This window comes from Rhinolophus sinicus, chromosome 3 (assembly GCF_057876585.1).
Source record: "Rhinolophus sinicus isolate RSI-liver-muscle chromosome 3, RSI-T2T, whole genome shotgun sequence".
Classification (NCBI taxonomy): Eukaryota; Metazoa; Chordata; class Mammalia; order Chiroptera; family Rhinolophidae; genus Rhinolophus; species Rhinolophus sinicus.
Genome location: NC_142503.1, coordinates 129,152,861 through 129,171,878, shown reverse-complemented (window position 1 = coordinate 129,171,878; position 19,018 = coordinate 129,152,861). Strand labels below are relative to the sequence as shown.

The window sequence follows — 19,018 nt, the reverse complement described above, 5'->3', positions numbered from 1 at the left end:
GTTTTTCTGTAAACCCGAAACTGCTCTAAAAAGTAAGTCTATTAACTTTAAAGAATTAATTTTCTATAGGAGCTAAAAGGAAAAAGAAAAGTCAATTTTATGAGCTCGTTCTCATACAAAATATTTACTGTGAGAAGCTCAAATCATTTCCTACTTTCCTGCCCTGCCTCCTTTCTTCATTTTTTTGTCTTGATACTTCCCTGTTATGTATTTACTATGCAGCATGTATTATGGAAGACTGTTAGCATATATTATGCAATTTAATTATAATCATAAAATGGAATTTAGAATAATCTATGTTAAGTAAAGCAATATAATAAGTCATGGAAGAGGGTAGGGCTATTCATTGGGTAGACATGGGTCGGACTCTCAACTCTGACATCAACTGAATTACACTAATATAGTTAATAAATATTTTAAACCTCAGTTTTATCATCTGTATAATGGCATATAATAATAACAATAATCCATTCAGAAGCCACTGTAATGATTAAATCAGAAAATATCTTTCAAGAGTTTAACTCAGATTCAACACAGTATAAACACTTAATGAATTCATATAGGTAAAGAAATAGAGGCCTAGAAAACAATGATTTTGTCCATGATTAACACATCTAGTACATTATGGTGAGTAAACTGAGTTCTGAATATTCCTGGATATAATTTTAAGTCAGGTATTTTCAATTTATAATATCACTGGTGTATCCTCTTGTATACATTTATCAGGAGTAAAAGATGGGCAGGGTAGAGGAAGGGTAGAAGGAAAGACAGAAAGCAGAGAGAAATATTTTGAAACAACAGAACACATATCTGTTCAGATCTCCAATGACACAGATAGATCACCTCCCTGTTGCCTGTTGAATACTGGGCTTCAGACTCGATCAGGAGAACCTGGCACAACATTCTCTAACTTTCACAGATTTGTTGCCCTAGATCTGGTCCACATCTCTCTACAGGGCTATAAATATTGTGTTCTTTACAGCTTCTTCTTTTACTGATGAAAAGGAAAATCTTTTCTCTTCTGTCCTGACACAGCCCTGTTATTCACTGGGATCACAACATCTTTTCTTCTATTCCTATACCAACTATATGCAAAGTTTTCTCTTTATTCTCAAGACTGTATGTAAGCCAGTTGGTAAGAGAGGAATGAAGCTAGGTAGATTTTTTCCATTATTCAATGGGTGAGACTCTATGTGAAGGGGGACACTGGAAGCTTTCGTGCCCATATCTCCTGTGTTGTGTGAGCTTCACTTCATTAAAACCTCAGCCTATAATAACTCTTTGATACTTTTATCTCTCCCACTGTCACCTTCAATAGCTGCGGGCATTTCCTGGCAGATCTTAACATGGGAATTAAAAATATGGGAATGGGATTGATGATGGTGAAGTGTGTTTGGATTTTTCTGGATTAGGACCCAGAGGGCCTTTTGCTGTGTGCCTGTTGAGAAGGAAATGGAAGCATAGTGATGAGTTTCAAGAAATCACTTAAATGGGTTGATAGAGACACAATCCGGTTTATATATGTAGTCTCAGTGTATCCTCAGGGCATAACCCACGGAATAAGTAATGTAAACCCCATTCTACTGAATAGGAAACAACTGCATGAGTGGGTTAAAAAATGGTTTGCAGTGGCCGCGCTGATAAATGGCAATGATATAGTTTTCATTTAAGTGTATCTGACTCCAACATCAAATCACGTAGTCAGAATTTATCATTTCTCCACCGAATGACTTAGTGTTGAATTATTTTTATATTCTATGTTTTCTGATGAGTCCTAAGCACCCTTGCAGAGCTTTGTGGCTCTGAGAAGAGGCTCACACATGCAGAACTGGCACTTTGAACTTGGTTTCTCTCCGCCAACCCTCATCAGGACTGGTGTGTAGCCAGGGAAGAAGTCAGAGTGAAGAAGCATTATTGAAAGGAAATCACTTTTCTATCTCTCCACAGGAGGGTAGTATTTCAAAAGGCAGAATCCTTCCCCAAGTCAAAGCAGAGTTAGAGGTTGGAGGGAGGGGAGTAGAGAGTGAATGATTCCATTGGCTGCCACACAGAGGCCTCTGCCTTTTTACTAGATCAGCGTGGGTGGCGAGTGTTACTCTAGCCCAGATGAGCCATTTTCAGGAGGAGATGAGTCAAGAGCAGCTGAGGTCAGTGTCCAGGGCTGCCTTGTGAGAGGAAGAAAAGATGTGCCTGAAATTCTTGGTGTTGATCTTTTGGATTCAACTGGCATGTGAGTTTGAGAAGTTCCCAATTAAATTAAGAGGAAATCCTAGGGGATGGAAAACCCTTGAGGACAGTTTATTTTATGGCAGAGTGAGAGCAAGAATTAAAGAAGGAAGGACGAAAGGGGGAGAATGAGGGAGGGAGAAGGGAGGACGGAGGGAGGCAAACCCATTTCAGGTTGGGAAAAAGTCCCTAATTCCCTTCCCAGTGTCTTCTGCTTTGTTTCTGAACAGGGCAGAGCAGCCAGCAGCTGGAGCAGAGGCCTCGGTTTCTAAGCATCCAGGAGGGAGAAAGTGTCACTGTGTACTGCAACTCCTCAAGCACTTTCACCACCTTTCAATGGTACAGACAGGAGCCTGGGAAAGGTCCTGTCCTCTTAATGACATTGGCTAAGGGTGGAGACAAGAAGATACAGAACAGACTAAGGTCTCAGTTTGGTGAAGCAAGAAAGGACAGGTCCCTGCTCATCACTGCAGCCCAGCCTGGGATGTGGGCACCTACCTCTGTGCGGGGCTCAGTGCTTTGGGGGCACCTGCTGCCTGCACACAAAGCCTCTGCTGCAGGCCCCAGTCACACTGCTGTGGCATCCTCCAGCTCCTCCTCACACACCTCTTGTCATGAACAATGATTACGACCTCACTCCCTCACAGAACCGCTTCTGCTGCCTTTCCAGAACATGTCCCACAAGCACTGGAGAACAAGATTCCTCTGCTATAAGACAAACTTCTGGAAATGCAGCTCTCTACTTGAACTGGTAAAAATTTGGGTCTAAAGCTCCCCAGGGTAAGCAGTGAGGGGAAGAAGAGAGTCCATATGGAGGGACAAATGGAAGAAATCAGACTAAGTGTACCATAATTCTCATCGGTCATTCTGTTTTCCCAAAGACTATAGCTAGAAACGGTTAGTACAAGGGCACATCCATAAATAATTTTGCAGCTTTATTCTACTACTCTGGAGTTCATGAAACCGCTACCTCCCAAGTTTATTAAACTGAAGGAAATGGCAGAGGTACAGTAAAAAACAATTAGAGATACAGAGAACAAACTGATGGTTGCCACAGGGGTGGGAGTTGGGAGGAAGAGAGAGAAAGGTGAGGGAAATAAGAGGTATAAACTTCCAGTTATAAATTAAATCAGTCATGAGGATGTAATGTACGGGACAGGGAATATAGTGAATAACATCATAATAAGTTTGTATGGTGACAGATGGCTATTAGACATATGGTGGTGATCCCATCATAAGGTATGTAAATGTAGAATCACTGCATTTTACAACTGAAACACCATTATATGTTAACTATACTTAATAAAAATTTAAAAATAACTAGAAGAAAGTGGCTACTTCTTTTTTTTTTTTTGACAGAAAAATGACCAACGTACACCCCAATAACAAAGCAACTGTGATTCTGAAGCAATATCTCCAGTTGGTGGTTCTGAAAGGGCTTAAACATTAACTACAGTAGCTTTTATTTGCACTGAATTTGTTTGGGGATTAGATTTTGAATGGCAGAGAGCAATAACTTCAAGTTTACAAGGCTAAAGGAGATAGAAGTTGACAGTTCCCTCCACGGGGCAGGCCCTCCACTGCCCCATTTTTATCCTTGAACAATTCCTATTTGTTCTCAAAAGTAAGATGATATAGTGCAAAGCACATGGGTTTTGGAGTCACAATAGCCCCAGGTTCAAATTCTGTTTTTGCAATTTTCTAGGTCTGTCTCCTTGTGCAGTTATTTATCTTCATCTACGCTTCCTTATAATACATGTTAGTAAGAACACCTGTCTTGTTGGTTGCAGTGAATTAAATGAGATATAATACACAAAATTTTATTATGAAGTCCCAGGTATAGATACATACTCAGTAAATGCCCGTTAATAATATTATTATTAGTTCCTCTAAATAAAGGTTATCCCTACTGCGACATTTTCACCGACTCCTCAGGTGGAATGAGTTAATATCCTGAATCCCCACCTTAGTAGTCAGGAAGACAGACACCGAAAGTGACCAACCTCAGCACCATTCTCTTTGCTTCCATATTAACATAACTCTCAATTTTGATTTGGGCAACTATATCCCTAGGTTTTAAAACAGAAAAGCCCAAACTGCATTTCACATACTTTGTACAACCAGGTGTTGCAAGTAGCATAGTTCTGACCAAGGAGACATAATCAGAAACCTGCTAGAGATTTCATGTGATATTTTTGCTTTCCCGGTACAGGCACCACATTTTCTCTTCCCTTTTTCCAACTTCATACTTCCCCAAACATGGAAATGATAATTTTACCATAAAAGAAAGCACAAGAATAACCCCTTCCCTAATCCCATGCCCGATCATCCTTTAGATGCCAAGTTAAATCCCTGCCTCAGATTTATTTTTAAATGAAAAAATGCTCTCTTATCATTTTCTACTTGTAATGTATATATGAGGTCTGACAATTAAGTTCACAAATTTGTTCTGATGATGTTGCTAACCTATTTTGATATCAGAGGGATTATTCATTAGGAAGTTGTACCAACTGGTCAAACAGTTAACCAAGTTTCCTATTTGGAAGTGCTGAAAAGGCTGCATGAAAAAGTTAGACGACCCTAACTTTTCACCAACAATTCATGGGTCTTGCATCATGGCAATGCACCAGCTCACACGGCACTGTCTGTAAGGGAATTTTTAGTCAGTAAACAAATACTGTATTAGAACACCCTCTCTACTTACCTCATCAGGCCCCCAGTGGCTTCTTTATTTACCCAAACATAAAGAAAATATTGAAAGGAAGACATTTTGATGACATTCAGGACATCAAAGACAATATGATGACAACTCTGATGGTATTCCAGAAAAAGAGCTCCAAAATTGCTCTGAAGGGTGGAATCAGTGCATAGCTTCCCAAGGAGAGTACTTCGAAGGTGACCATGTGTAGCAATGAGGTATATAGCACTTTTTCTAGGATGAGTTCATGAACTTAATTGTCAGATCTTGTATGTTCCACTTCTTAGTATACCGGATAATACACCTTGAGTTAATTAATCTCTGAGCTTTAGTCTTATGGTTGTAAAGTGCGTGAATTTGTATAAGAATAACGTACAAAAAGCAAAAGATTGTTTAGCACATAATATGAGTGGACATTGATAATTTGGGGTGATTTGAAAGTTTAAAACATTTTTTTTGCAAATTCATGTAGAAGATCCTAACCAAAGTGCTTTTCCCATCACAGACTGCATCCCACCTGCAACTCGCTCTAAACTTAAAAGCAGTTCACGATCAGGCAGCCCACTTCAGAAAGATTGTCATCCCTTTGTGTTGTGAACTTATGGGGAGATTTCCTTAATGTTTATAAAGTTGGCCTCAAGAAAGCAGCATTTCATCCTTCCTTTTGAACCACAGGTAACTGAATCTAGGGCAGAATTGATTGGTGTGTTTCTAGGACATTTGCCAGAGTTTGTCTCTCTGATTGGCTGGGCAACCAGGTGCAGAATCCTGTTTTCTGAAGCAGAATATTGCACAGAACTAGATTGCAGAACGTTATTCTGCTGAGGATACTTGGGGAGGATAAATGGAGAAGTATCTTTTGCCAGCCTCGCTGTTAATCCTATGGCTTCATCTTGACAGTAAGTCCTTGGGTTGCTGAAGACATTCCGAACCATCTGGGGTGGTTGATGGGGAAGGAGGACGATGGGGAATCCAGCACCTCTAGGTTTTATTGGGGAATGTGTGAAGAAAATGAAAACTGTAGAGAGACCAGTTTCTCTGTTTGACCCTGTCTTTCTCAACAGGAGTGAGCAGCGCATCGAACGTGGAACAGAGTCCTCAGTCACTGCACGTTCAGGAAGGAAAGAGCACCAACTTCACCTGCCATTTCCCTTCTGGCTCTTTTTATGCTTTACACTGGTACAGATGGGAACCTGCAAAAAGCCCCCAGATCCTGTTTCTGTTCAGATCAAACAGGGATGAAAAGCAGGAAGGACGAGTTAAAGCCACTCTCGATACTAAGACACATTACAGCTACTTGTACGTCAAAGGATCCCAGCCTGAAGACTCAGCCACATACCTCTGCGCCGTTGGCACAGTGCTCTTCAGGCACCTGCAGCCCATACGTAAACCCGTGGCTGGTGCTGATCTGGTACCTGTGTGGACGGAAAGCCATGTGTGGGGTGGAAAAGGCACATCTAATGAATTACAGTGTTTTCAATAATCAAGGCGGAACAGCAAACACAGATAAACAAGCATTCTAGTCATTGTAGGTCCCTCAACTAATTGGACCCTTAGTGAACACTACTAAGCTCGACTCCCACCAATGTATTTGCCGTACAGTCAGATCCCTTGCCTCCTCTTTGGCAGGATTCCCAATGAACTAGATGGGTATGGGTATTCAAACCTATCTGAACTACTCTGGTTAAACTAAGGTAATGTTTACCCCTCACTTTTGCTACTTTCTAAGAGCTAATCTTTCGAACATATTTCTTGACATGCAGGAATGGAACATGTGGATATGCCCTCTCTCACACACCTGGCATGGAATCCTGCATGTTTCACACCAGGACAGGCAATGTTGCCTCATTTATTTCACAGGGGATTTGGATATTGGTTTAGTTCAACCTGCACCCTACATGAACATCTGTATTTCATTACTTTTTATATGTGATTATTTGCATTTAAAAAAATCACTTGTGATACTGAAAGAAGCATTGGTAGTAGAAGTTCACTACTAAACTTGATCTATCCTCCAGTTTCTACCATGATTGTGATATTGAATAAATAACTGAACTGTATGATCTAAGTGTCTTCATTTGTAATTTCCAGGTATATGAGGTAGGCCGAGTATCTGGTACTGTGTTCATTTTGAGATTTCCAAACTTTCTATCAGTTTAACACGCCATTAGTACTTTAGAGGCGACTAATTCTGGAGCTTTTGTGGGTTTGGCAATGTGATTTAACTTACTTCTGGGCCTCTTCATCTAATAGACAGAGTTTCAGCTTTCTCGACATCTACATAAATAACGACTTATCCAGCTCCTGTTCAGCTTCCTAAATTATGTTCTTATTGCTCTCTCTCTCTCAATATAAAACTTTTATTACCGTCATTAAGACATGTTGAGGAAAAAAATAATACATATATTGAAAACAATATTGAATTGCATACAAATCCCTTAGACTGGTCCCATTGAAGAGACATACAAATGGAAAGATTTTTTGTTAATAAAAAATCATTCATAAGATAGTATTGAATCTGTTTGACCATCAGACTTGGAATGGGTGAGTCTGTTATGTTATTTGAATATGTGTAGAATTAGGCTGTATAGCAGAGGACTCAGTGAGGAGAACCTATGGTTCACTGGACACTAGTGTTGGTGAAGTAAAACAACACAAAAGAAGAGCCATCACTGTTCCTGGTGCTGGTCTACTTCCCAAATCAGGTCTCCATCACTACCAGCAGTGATTAAAGGTCAATATTTCCAAAAACGATTCTATGGCTTTAGCCAACGCTGAACAGCTAGAAATAAAAGTCACAGAACAAAAACAAGGACAAAATTTGACTCATTTGTGCATTGCCGCAACATAATGTTTCACAGCCTCTTTATGTCATAGTGTAACTGAAACCCAAATTTATGTACCTGACACTTAGAAGGCCAAAACTCAAAGTGTCAGAGTTTAGAGTAAGGAAAAGTTTATTGATGGAGAGGATGCCAACTGAGAAAATGGGAGACCTCATTGTGCCTTATATCCATCTTGTTTGCTGACTAGGTTAAGGGGGATTAACAGTGGATTTCTTAAATAAAGGACCCTTGGCTTCTGAAAGGGTTCTATATGAAAACACTCTTACAGATTATAATGCTAAGCTAGATTGGAGTAGGAAGGAGATGGGGCACAGTAAACCTTAAGTCTCTACTGTAGTACCTCGGTTTTCGAATGTCTCCATTGACGAACATTTCGGTTTTCTAACGCTGTAAACCGAAAGTAAATGCTTCGATTTTCGAACAAGCCTCGGAAGTTGAACATGTCACGTGGCTTCTGCTGAGTGCAAGAGCCTGAGGCCTAGCTGTCGGCTGTTGTGTCCTGAGCACCGCGCAACATGGAGGTGACATTTGGGCTTATTTGGTGGCTGTGTGCAATCAATCAGTGCTCATCTCATCTCAGGAGCCATCTGCCAATCACCCCTTGCTGTGAGAAATGGATAAAAGCTGCAAAGCCAAGAGAATCATTAACAGAACAACAATAGAGGTGAAGAAGGAAATTATTTCCAAACATGAAAGTGGTGTCCGTGTATGTGATCTGGCAATGCAGTTTGGTAACTCTACAATTTGTACCGTCTTAAAAAATAAAGAAGCCATTGAAGGAGCCAATGTTGCAAGAACTGTTAAAACACTTACAAGACAAAGAACATAAACAATTGAAGAAATGGAAAAAATTGCTTTTCATATGGATAAATGAAAAACAGTTGGCCAGTGACAGCATTTCTGAGAGCATAATTTGTGAAAAAGCTTTACATTTGCATGCTGACCTCATCAAAAACACCCCTGGAACAAGTGCTGAGAGTGATATTTTCAAGGCAAGTAGAGGGTGGTTTGAAAAGTTTGAGAGGAGAAGTGGCAAACACAATGTGGTGAGACATGGTGAAGCTGCCAGTGCCAACAAAGAAGACACCCACCAATTTGTTTTGGAATTTAAAGATTATGTAGAGGCAGAGGGTATCCTTCCCCAACCAGTTTTCAACTGTGATGAGACAGGACTCTTTTGGAAGAAAATGCCAAAAGGACCTACATAACAAAGGAGGAGAAATCATTGCCAGGACACAAGCCCATGAAAGACAGGCTAACCCTTCTATTTTGTGGGAGTGCAAGAGGGGATTTTAAGTTGAAGCCTTTGTTAGTCTACCATTCTGAGAACCCCAGGATATTTAAGAAAAACAATGTTATAAAAAGCAAGTTGCATGTGATGTGGAGGGCAAACAGCAAAGCTTGGGTAATCAGATAATTTTGTGTTGAGTGGGTTCATGAAGTGTTCAAGCCAAGGGTAAAAAAATACCTCCACGACAAAATTCTTCCAATGAATTTCCTGCTTGTTATGGATAATGCTGCCCTCAGGCTTAGAGGACGAGTTGATGGAAGAGTTCAGTTTTCTCAATGTGAAGTTTTTTCCCCCCAACACAACTCCTCTCATCCAGACCATGGACCAACAGGTCATATCTAATTTTAAGAAGCTTTACACCAAAGCACTGTTCCAAAGGTGCTTTGAGGTGACCTTGGACACAGAGTTAACCCTCAGAGAGTTCTGGACAAATCATTTCAATGTCCTACATTGCTTACATCTCATAGAAAAAAATTAATCGATTTTGCATTACTTTCTATTGGAAACCATGCCTCTGTTTTCGAACATTTCAGAACTTGAAGGGTCTTCCGGAATGGATTTTGTTCAAAAACCGAGGTACCAATATTTGTTTCTATATTTGACTGCCAGAGGGCGATGTTGCATAAACTGGAAATGTCTCAGTTAATAAGTTTTACCACCCTCCTGTGAAAGACTTGACCTCAAAGCTCACTGAGGTGCACATTCTGAGCAGACTCAACACCAGGAATAGTCATTGTCAAAGAAGCATCTTTTACTAACAGCCTCTAGAACTTGCCTAAACAGGGATCTCTTGAATCTCAGATTCTCCCATTTAAAAGGACTGAGCATACTTGGTCACATTCCTTCCTGCTCCTCAGGGGAGATCGTCCAGAATACAGCTCAGCTCTCTCACTGCCTAGGCATGTTCTCAGCGACCCTTCTGCTGCTTGGAATGCTCTTCACAGTGAGTAAGTAATACTGTATTCCTTGCTTCTGCCTCCATGGAAGGAACATGGCTCTGACTGGAATCTGACCAGAGACACAGTCTCATTAGAGGTAGGTCTGTCCTAGTCTCACTAACTCCGCATTGATGTTGCAGGTGGAACCAGAGCCCAGTCAGTGAGCCAGCCTGATGGTCACATCACTGTCTCTGAAAGAACCTCTCTGGAGCTGAGGTGCAACTATACCTCTATCTACGGTGCATCTGTTTATCTCTTCTGGTACGTCCAATACCCCAGTCAAAACCTCCAGCTTCTTCTCAAGTACGTAGCAGGGAATACCCTGGTTAATGGCATCAAAGATTTCCAGGCTGAATTTAAGAAAAGTGAAAGCACCTTCCACCTGAGGAAATCGTCAGCCCATTGGAGAGATTCGGGTGTGTACTTCTGTGCTCGGAGAGACACGGTGCCTGAAACTGCAGGGGGAGCGGCACACAAATCTCCTGAGACACTAGAGTTGTCAAAGACTCAAGAACACAGCCTGACCTGTTTTTTCCAAGTTGTCTCATTTGATGAAAATGAGCAGGGTGGAGGAGCAGAGCTCTAGGGAGTGTTTGGCTCCTGAGGAAAAAATGAACTTTAACATGTTCCTTCTTTTACTACTGGGTCATGTCAGACAAGATCTAGAATAGACAGAGCTATAAAGATATTCTCCTTCCCCTTGGAGGTACTGCGGGCTAGAGGGTCAGGATTCTAATTTATTGTGCCCAGTACTGAACTTCTCATCTTTCACCTTCTGAACTCACCTCCAACATGCTCCTCCCACTACTTTTTGCTTTTCAATTAATGGCAACTTCATTCTTTCAGTATCTCTGGTAATTACCTCAGAGATATTTTTGACTCTTATCTTTCTGCTTACATCTAATCCATTAAGAAAATCAGTCATTCCTATTTTAAAAATTAAACCATAATCTGACCACTGCTGCCATCTCCACTGCTACCTCTTTGGTCACGCCATCCTCATCTCTAAAATGAATTACTCTGAGAGAATTCTAATGGTCTCCCTGCTTGTTCTCCTATAGCCCCTTCCTAATGCAGCAGTGTCTTGCTCAGTTTGGGCTTCTAAAACAAGTGCCATTGACTGGGTGGCTTATAAACAACAGAAAGTTATTTCTCACAGTTTCAGATGTTAGAAGATCAGTTGGTTCTTGTGAGAGCCTGCTTCCAGGCTGCAGACTGCCACTTTCTCATTCTATCTTCATGTGACAGAGAGCAGGAGAAAAAAAACAAGTTCTGTTGGGAGTTATAAAAGAGCACTAATCCCATTCATGTGGGCTCCACTCTCATGACCCCATCTAATCCTAATTAACTCCTAAAGGCCTCATGTCCTAATACCATCACATAGCGGGGTGGGGTTTCAACATATGAATTTGGAGGGGAGGGCTCAAAAGTGCAATCTATAACAAGCAGCCAATCAGATCCTTTAAAATATAAGCCACATTATGTCATACACCCCTTAAATCCTTGCAATAGATTCCCATTTCTCTCATAATGGAAGTCAATGAATTTACAATGGCCTGCAAAAGTCTATGTGATGTATTTGCCATTATATTTTTAAAATACTCCTAAAAAAACAACAACTCTGTATTCTTGAAAGTCTGCTACAGTAATTATACTAAAATAAAGATAATCTTAAATGAAGGAAAATTGAAAGAATTTTTTGTAAGCAGAGCTGCTGTAAAATAAATTCTGAAGAAAGTTCTTCAGCAGAAGGAAAATGATATCAGAGGAAAATTAGGAACTTCGAGAATGAAGGAAGAGCAACAAAAAATGGTAAATATATGGTAATATACAAGAAACTAGTTTTCTCTTCTTACTTAAAATATGTATGATTATTGCAATCAATCATTATAATATTGACTGGTTGAGTTTTCAAGTCTGAATTTGAAAGACACCTACAACTGTGACATAAAGTACGGAGCACAAAATAACATACAATTGTAAGATTTCTAATTTCGTTTGAAACATTGAAATAACTCTAAACAGACTGAGAACGTGTCAGTAGTAGTCATTCTGCAATCATTAAAAGGCCACTAGAAACACAATACAAAAAGAAACACTGAAGTAGCAAATATATGAATTATAACAGAATACTGAGGAACAAAAAGAGTACACAAACAAAAAAAGAATAATAAAATGATAGACAAAAATCTAAGATATCAATATTACATTAATTATAAGTAGTCTAAATACAAACTTAAAATCAGGGATTATTAGTATGATTTTTTATTTTTAAAAAACTTGTCTATATACTTTCTCCATGGAACCCAATTTAAATATAATGACATAGATTAAAAGTAAAAGTATGGAAAATGATATCCATGCAAACAGTAATATTGAAGAGCTATATTAATGTCAGACCAGAAATAAAGATTGGTCTAGTTATTAAATTTTATTTTCTCTTCCCTCAAATCCCCCAAATTCCAAATCAGTTTGCCTTCTATGTCAGTAGCAGTACAACTTACAAATTTTTCTGATATTCAAATGCAATTTCAAGGACAAATGTTAACGTATGTTAAGAAACGTTTTCCCTGAGTCTGGATGGTGTTAGTTGCTTAAGGTAACACGTTGTGCCCAGATTCAAGTGACAGACACACCCTGTGTTCTTTAGTATGTGTGCGGGTTCTGTGTGTGGTGTGTGTTCTGTAGTCTGTGTGTGTTGCTAGTGGCCCTGTCCACATACCTGATCGTGTTTTCTGTTCCTTGCATTTAAAATAAAGGGTCACCTTTCAAAGATCATTCCTCTTTGCTTTGTTATTTTCCTCTCTTGTCACCTCCACAGAAGGCATGCAATATCACATCTTTCACTGAACGGTCTCCTGTAACATAGGCCTGAAGTAATTGTTACTGTTGTTCATGTAGTATGTATGGTATGCTTCTATTACATTTACAGAAATATTTGTCTCTCCCACTATATCACAAACTTTCTGAAGGAAGATACAGTGCCTAATTTATTTTTGCATTTTCCCAGGTCTAGAATACTCTTAAATATAATGGCTAAACTGGATTAAATCACATTGGAGGGCTCAGGTTTTATAAGTTCATAGGTAAGAATTAATTGGATTATTTTCCTATTATTACAGAAAATTACATTATATAAAATAATTTAATTCCATAAAAAGGCACTGTGGCGTCGCATTGTCCTATCTATTGTATGTAATCTCTGTCCTTGTGGACACTTTTGGAGCTTCAAGTCAGTCCACAGGTACAGCCCTAGAAAGGCAGGCTGGGCTGAGGCTGAGCCAAAGTATTAGTCAATTAGGCTTTTCTTAAACCAAGGACTACTGTGAGGCACCTAGCTGTAAATAGTCATTGAAAGATTTGAGAAATTGTATGAGTGTGCAAATGAGTGCCAGTAAGAGTAAAGAGGGAAAAAACTTGTGTGTGAAGAAAAATGGAATCATTATCAGCACATAAGAAACATACTTCTTGCGAATATACTTTTCAATTAATAGCTTCGCCTTATTCCTGGATGCAAGTACTAGCAGTTGGTGGCTGTGATGCATGTGTCTGTATCTACATTGTTATCATTATCTTGATCTACGTCATTATCATTATCTATCAGAAAAGACTCCTGGAGCAAACAGAGTCACATGAAGCAAAAGGGAGGATGGAGAATTCCGAAGTATAGATTTCAGAATTTTCTAAACTTTTATTGCCTAAAATATTTAGATATCAGGGGAAATATGAACTTCCATTTCACAGTTTCAAAATTATTTCCAAACCATTGAATGCCACCTTTTTTTCTTCAATATTGTTTCTGTCTCTTTCCTGTAACTAGAAAACCAAAGTGAGGAAAGAGAAAGAAAGTAAGGGGGAAAAAGGAGAATATGGAAGTAGAAATGTAACGAGAAGGGACAGTGGGAGGAAAAGAGGAAGACAGAGGTATTAGAAAACAGGTTGACTGAAATGCAAGCCTGAACCACAGGACGATTTTACAATAAAAATTAGAAAAACAAAACATATTATACAGCAGCAAGGAAAATACATAAAAGCAACGTGTAAATTGATCCTAATTTTCTTCTCACAATTTACAGGCTTATTAGGTTCATTTCTTATAACAATATTTCCCACAAGTCTTGGTTATTCCAGGAAAGTCCCAATCCATATATTTCATATATTCCAATAATAGGAATTCATTAAGTAGAGAATACATAACATTTTTGTTGTTATTATTTTGTATGACTGGAATGACACTCATAGAATTAATTCATGGGTTAGTAAAGATCCGTTTGTTAGAACACTAACCAAGTTATTTGGATTAAAAACTGTGGATGTTCTTTCTATGATCCTCCCCAGACTGGAATTAGCATAGATAAGGGAGGAGGCCTCCCTTTCCTTCTCACACAATAGTTCATCCAGGATTCTCAGACAATGTCCCTCAAGTAATAGAATAAGGATCTTTCTGTCCCCCCTCTCTCTCTCACTGCTCTCCAGCACATTCTCAGTGGGGGTGAGGCTGGGGGGCGGGGCTTCCTGTCACAGCCTGGCAGGGTTTGTCGGGTGAGACTGTTTGGTCGCAGGAGCAGGAACAGTTCCAGAGCCCAGTCCTGCCACTCACCACCGCAGGGTATAATTAAATATACCTGAGGGTGAAAATCTCCCGAGCAGCAAAGCGAAGCATCATGAAGAGGCTGTTGGGCACTGTGCTGGCGCTTTTGTGCACCCAGGTTTGCTGTAAGTTGGGGCTGTCCCAGATGGGCATCTGAAAGGAGTATTATTGAGGGAGGGAAGGAGAGAGGAGGAAAAGTCACTGATGAATCTTGCAGACTTTCTACCCTTTTCCTAATTTATGAGGGCCTTTTCTGGGTTTTGTGGGTGTGATAGTGCCCATCGCCTGTGACTGTTTCTCTGTCTCTCATCAGGTGTGAGAGTGGCGCCGGTGGAGCAGAGCCCCACAGCCCTGAGCCTCCAGGAGGGAGCCAGTTCTACGCTGCGGTGCAAATTTTCCACCTCTCTGGACAATGTGCAGTGGTTTCGCCAAAATCCTGGGGGCGATCTCATCAACCTGTTTTACATTTCTTCAGGGACAAAGGTGAATGGAAGATTAACCGCTACGACAGACCCTAAAGAACGCAACAGCTCATTGCACATTTCCTCTTCCCAGACCACAGACTCAGCCGTTTATTTCTGTGCCGTGGAGCCACAGTGTCCCCCAGGCACCTGCAGCCTGTACACAAACCTCCGCTGGGCTCAGCTCCGCCTCCAACCACAATCACATCACAAAATCCCCACACAGCCTTTACACAGCTTAATGTTCCTAACCCACACTGGTAGGGTTTTAACCACAGATACTTTTGGGCCTTACAGGTTGGAGACTTTGGTCTTTATCTTTCCTTCTCAGTCTACTCCTCTTCCTGCACTATATCCCTCTCACTTGGAACTAGCAGAGTAGCTGATAAGAGGACAGAACTAATATAAATATTTAAGCCACAGTATGCTGGATCCCAAAAGAGTAAAAGGTGAAAGGAATAAAAAGAACAGAAAAATTACTCCAGTAAAGATGTTATTACACAATCATCCACTTAGTGGGTGTCTCAATGAAGTTCAGGTCAGCCTCACCGCAATATGTCCCAAGACAAATGCAGGTACTTATATCCCATACTGCTAGAGCAGCACAGCAAACAAACAAAACTTGCTGACTGTTTATATATTGACAAATCTCTGGAAACACTTTAAAATGTATATATATTCCATTCAACTAAGTCCCACCGGTGTTCTCAAAGTTTGTTTTATATCCTAGGATGTGGTCTATCCTGGAGAATGTTGCCTCCATGCTTGAGAAGAATGCGTATCCTGTTGCTATAGGATGGATGTCTGTTAGGTCTACTTGGTTTATAATGTTCAACTTTTCTGTTTCCTTGTTGATATTCTGCCTACTTGTTCTATTATTGAAAATGAAATATTGAAGTTTCCACCTATAATCGTTGAATCATCTGTTTCTCCCTTCAATTCTGTCCATTTTTGCTCCACGTATTTACCAAAATACATGTAAAATCCCTTTATATAATTGCTCTTTAATTCAGTTAGGACACAAAAGGAGAATAAATACAGAGTTACACTGTATTTTATAATTACCTAAATAATTACCTCTCTTGTTAGGTACATATATGTTTATAACTGTTACATCTTTCTGATGGATTGGACCTTTATCATCATAAAATACTTCATTTCTAGTAACATTTTTTGGTTTAAATTTTATCTTGTCTAATAATATAATAGCAGCTCCAGATCTCTTGTTTGCTGTTTGTATGATATCTTTCTCCTTCCTTTTAGTTTTAACCAATTTTTAAGTTTGAATTGAAAGGGTGTTTCCTGTAGATAGTATATAATTACATATCAGTTTTTAAAACAGTTTGATAATCACAGCTTTTTGACTGAAATGTTTAATCCATTTACATTTAATGGTCTTACTGATATAGTTGGATTTATGTCTGTCATTTTAGTTTTGTTTTCTATATGTCCCATGTCTTTTTTGGTCCTTTGTTCTTCCTTTACTGCTTCCTTTTGCATCAAGGGAATATTTTCTAGTGTAATATTTTAATTCCTCTCATACTTTTCACTGCATTTTCCAGTTATTTTCTTAGTGGTTACTTTAGGGTTTATGACATGCATCTTACTTATTAGTATATACTTTAAAATTTTACTAACTTAATTGCTGTGACATATGGAAAAGTTACTCCTATGGAGTTCTATTTCCTCTTCGTCCTTTTTGTGCTATAATTCTTATTCATATTACATCTATATATGTTATAAACAACCAATTTATTGTTATAATTATTACTTTATATCTTTATATCTTCATGTTTTTTAAGAAGATGAGAGAAAAAAAATGAAAACAAGTATGTATTTATGGGATTTGTTGTATTAACCTTCTTATGTACCATTTCTGGTTTTCTTCATTTATTCCTGTGGATTCAAGTTACCATCTGGTGTCATTTCTTTGTCCCAAAACAGGTTTGAACTACCTTTATACTTTTATTGTCAAATACATTACATTTCTATATGTAATCGGCCCAGCAATGCAATTAGATACAAATCATTTTATATAATTGCTCTTTAATTCAGTTAAGTGAAGAAAGGAGAATAAATATGCAATTATACTGTATTTTATAATTACATAAAAAATTGCCTCTAATGATGTGTGAGTGAGGATGCAGATTACTGTCTGGGGTCATTTGCTTTTAGCCAAAGAACTTCCTTTATTATTTTTTGTAAAGCAGATCTGAGAGCAATGAATGCTCTCAGTTAGTATTTATCTGGGAATATCTTTTTTTTTTTTAATCTTAATTTTTCAAAGATACTTTTGTCAATTATAGGATTGCTCATTGATGGTATTTTTTCTTTTTGGGTTTTCCTTTGAATAGTCTGGGTCCATTGTTTTTTGTTGAGAACTCAGTTTTTAATTTTATTAGAATTACCTTGTATGTAAAGATTTGTTTTTCTCTTTTACTTTCATGATATTCTGTTTATCTTTCAACATTGTTACTCTGTGTCTGAGCGTGAATCTCTTTGAGTTTATCCCACATAGACTTATTGAGCTTCTGAAATGAGTAGATTGGTTTTTGTCAGTTTGAGGTAGTTCTCAGCCATTATTTCTTCAAATATTTTTTTCTGTTACTTTCTGTCTCCTTCCTTTCTGGTACTACCATTATGCATATGTTGGTGTTCTTAATGATGTCCCATATTTCTCTATGTCTGTGTTCATTTCTCGTTATTCTTTTTTTCTCTCTGTTTTACAGATTGAATAATCTTTGTAGATCTACCTTCAAGTTCACTGATTCCTATTCTGGGAGCTCAGATCTACAATTGAGCCCCTTTAGTGAATTTTTCATTTTGGTTATTATACTTTCCAACTCCAGAACTTCCATGTGTTCCTTTCAAAAACACTTTCTACCTCTTTATGGATATTCTCTATTTGATGAGATGCTGTCAACATACCTTCTTCTTTAATCATGATTTCCTTTAGTTTTCAAAAATATATTTAAACTAGGTACATTGAAAACTTTCTCTGCTAAGTCCAACCTCTGAACCCTTTCCATAGCAGTTTGTATTGCCCAATTTTTTACCTGTGTAAGAGTCACACTTTCTGTTTCTTTTCATGTCTCATAAGCTTTATTGGAAATGGAACATTTTAGACAATATATTGTAGTTTCCTATGGATGCTGTTATGGGTAGAATTGTGCCTCTCCCAACTTATATGTTGAAGTCCTAATCCCTAGTATTTTAGAATGTGACCTTCTTTGGAAATAAGGTCATTACAAACGTAATTAGTTCAGATTAGGTCATCAGATGGGCCCTAATCCAATATGACTGATGTCCTTATAAAAAGAGGAAATTTAGACACAGAGACAGACATGCAGGGAGAATATCACATGAAGATGAAGGCAGAGGTGGGTGTGATGTTTCTACAGCCAAAGAGCACAAAAGATTGCTACCAAATCATCTGAAGCTGAGGAATGGAACAGATTTTTTCTCAGAGCCCTCAGAAGGAGTCATCTTTTCTGGTACGTTGATCTTGGACTTCTGGCCTTCAGAACTGTGAGACAATAAGTTTTTGTTATTTAAGCTTTCTAATTTGTAGTACTTTGTTACAGCAGCTATAGAAAATGAATAAAGTACTGTAATAAATTCATGACAGCTGTATTTGTGGTGGTCAAATATGGAAATCACCGAATGTTCTTCATTGGATGAATAGATAAATATACTAGGGTACATTAATACAGTGGAATACTATTTAGTAATAAAAAGGAATGAACTATTGATACATGCAACAACTTGGATGGATCTCAAGTGTATTATGCTGACTAAAAAAATCAATATCAGAAGGCTACATAACATATGATTGCACTTATTAGGTCATCATGATTCTATGCATAATGTATGATTCCACATATACAAAATTTTCAAAAGGACAGAATTATAGGGATGGAAAAACGATCAGTGTTTACCAGAGGTTATCAGGGGTTGTAAGAATGGG

At 38.6% G+C, this 19,018-nt stretch overlaps 1 protein-coding gene across 2 annotated transcripts in view; it reads right to left on the bottom strand.

Moving 5' to 3' along the window:
- LOC148758628 (uncharacterized) overlaps positions 1–19,018 on the bottom strand; it is a 438,105-nt gene that overhangs the window by 67,097 nt on the left and 351,990 nt on the right. The window contains exon 5 of one of the 2 annotated variants that reach the window (XM_088797071.1): positions 6,211–6,339. The exons of the other annotated variant lie outside the window; for it this stretch is intronic. The gene's annotated coding sequence lies outside the window, so the exon portion shown is untranslated. Of the gene's footprint in view, positions 1–6,210; positions 6,340–19,018 lie in introns of those variants that run through there. 2 annotated transcript variants of the gene reach the window in all.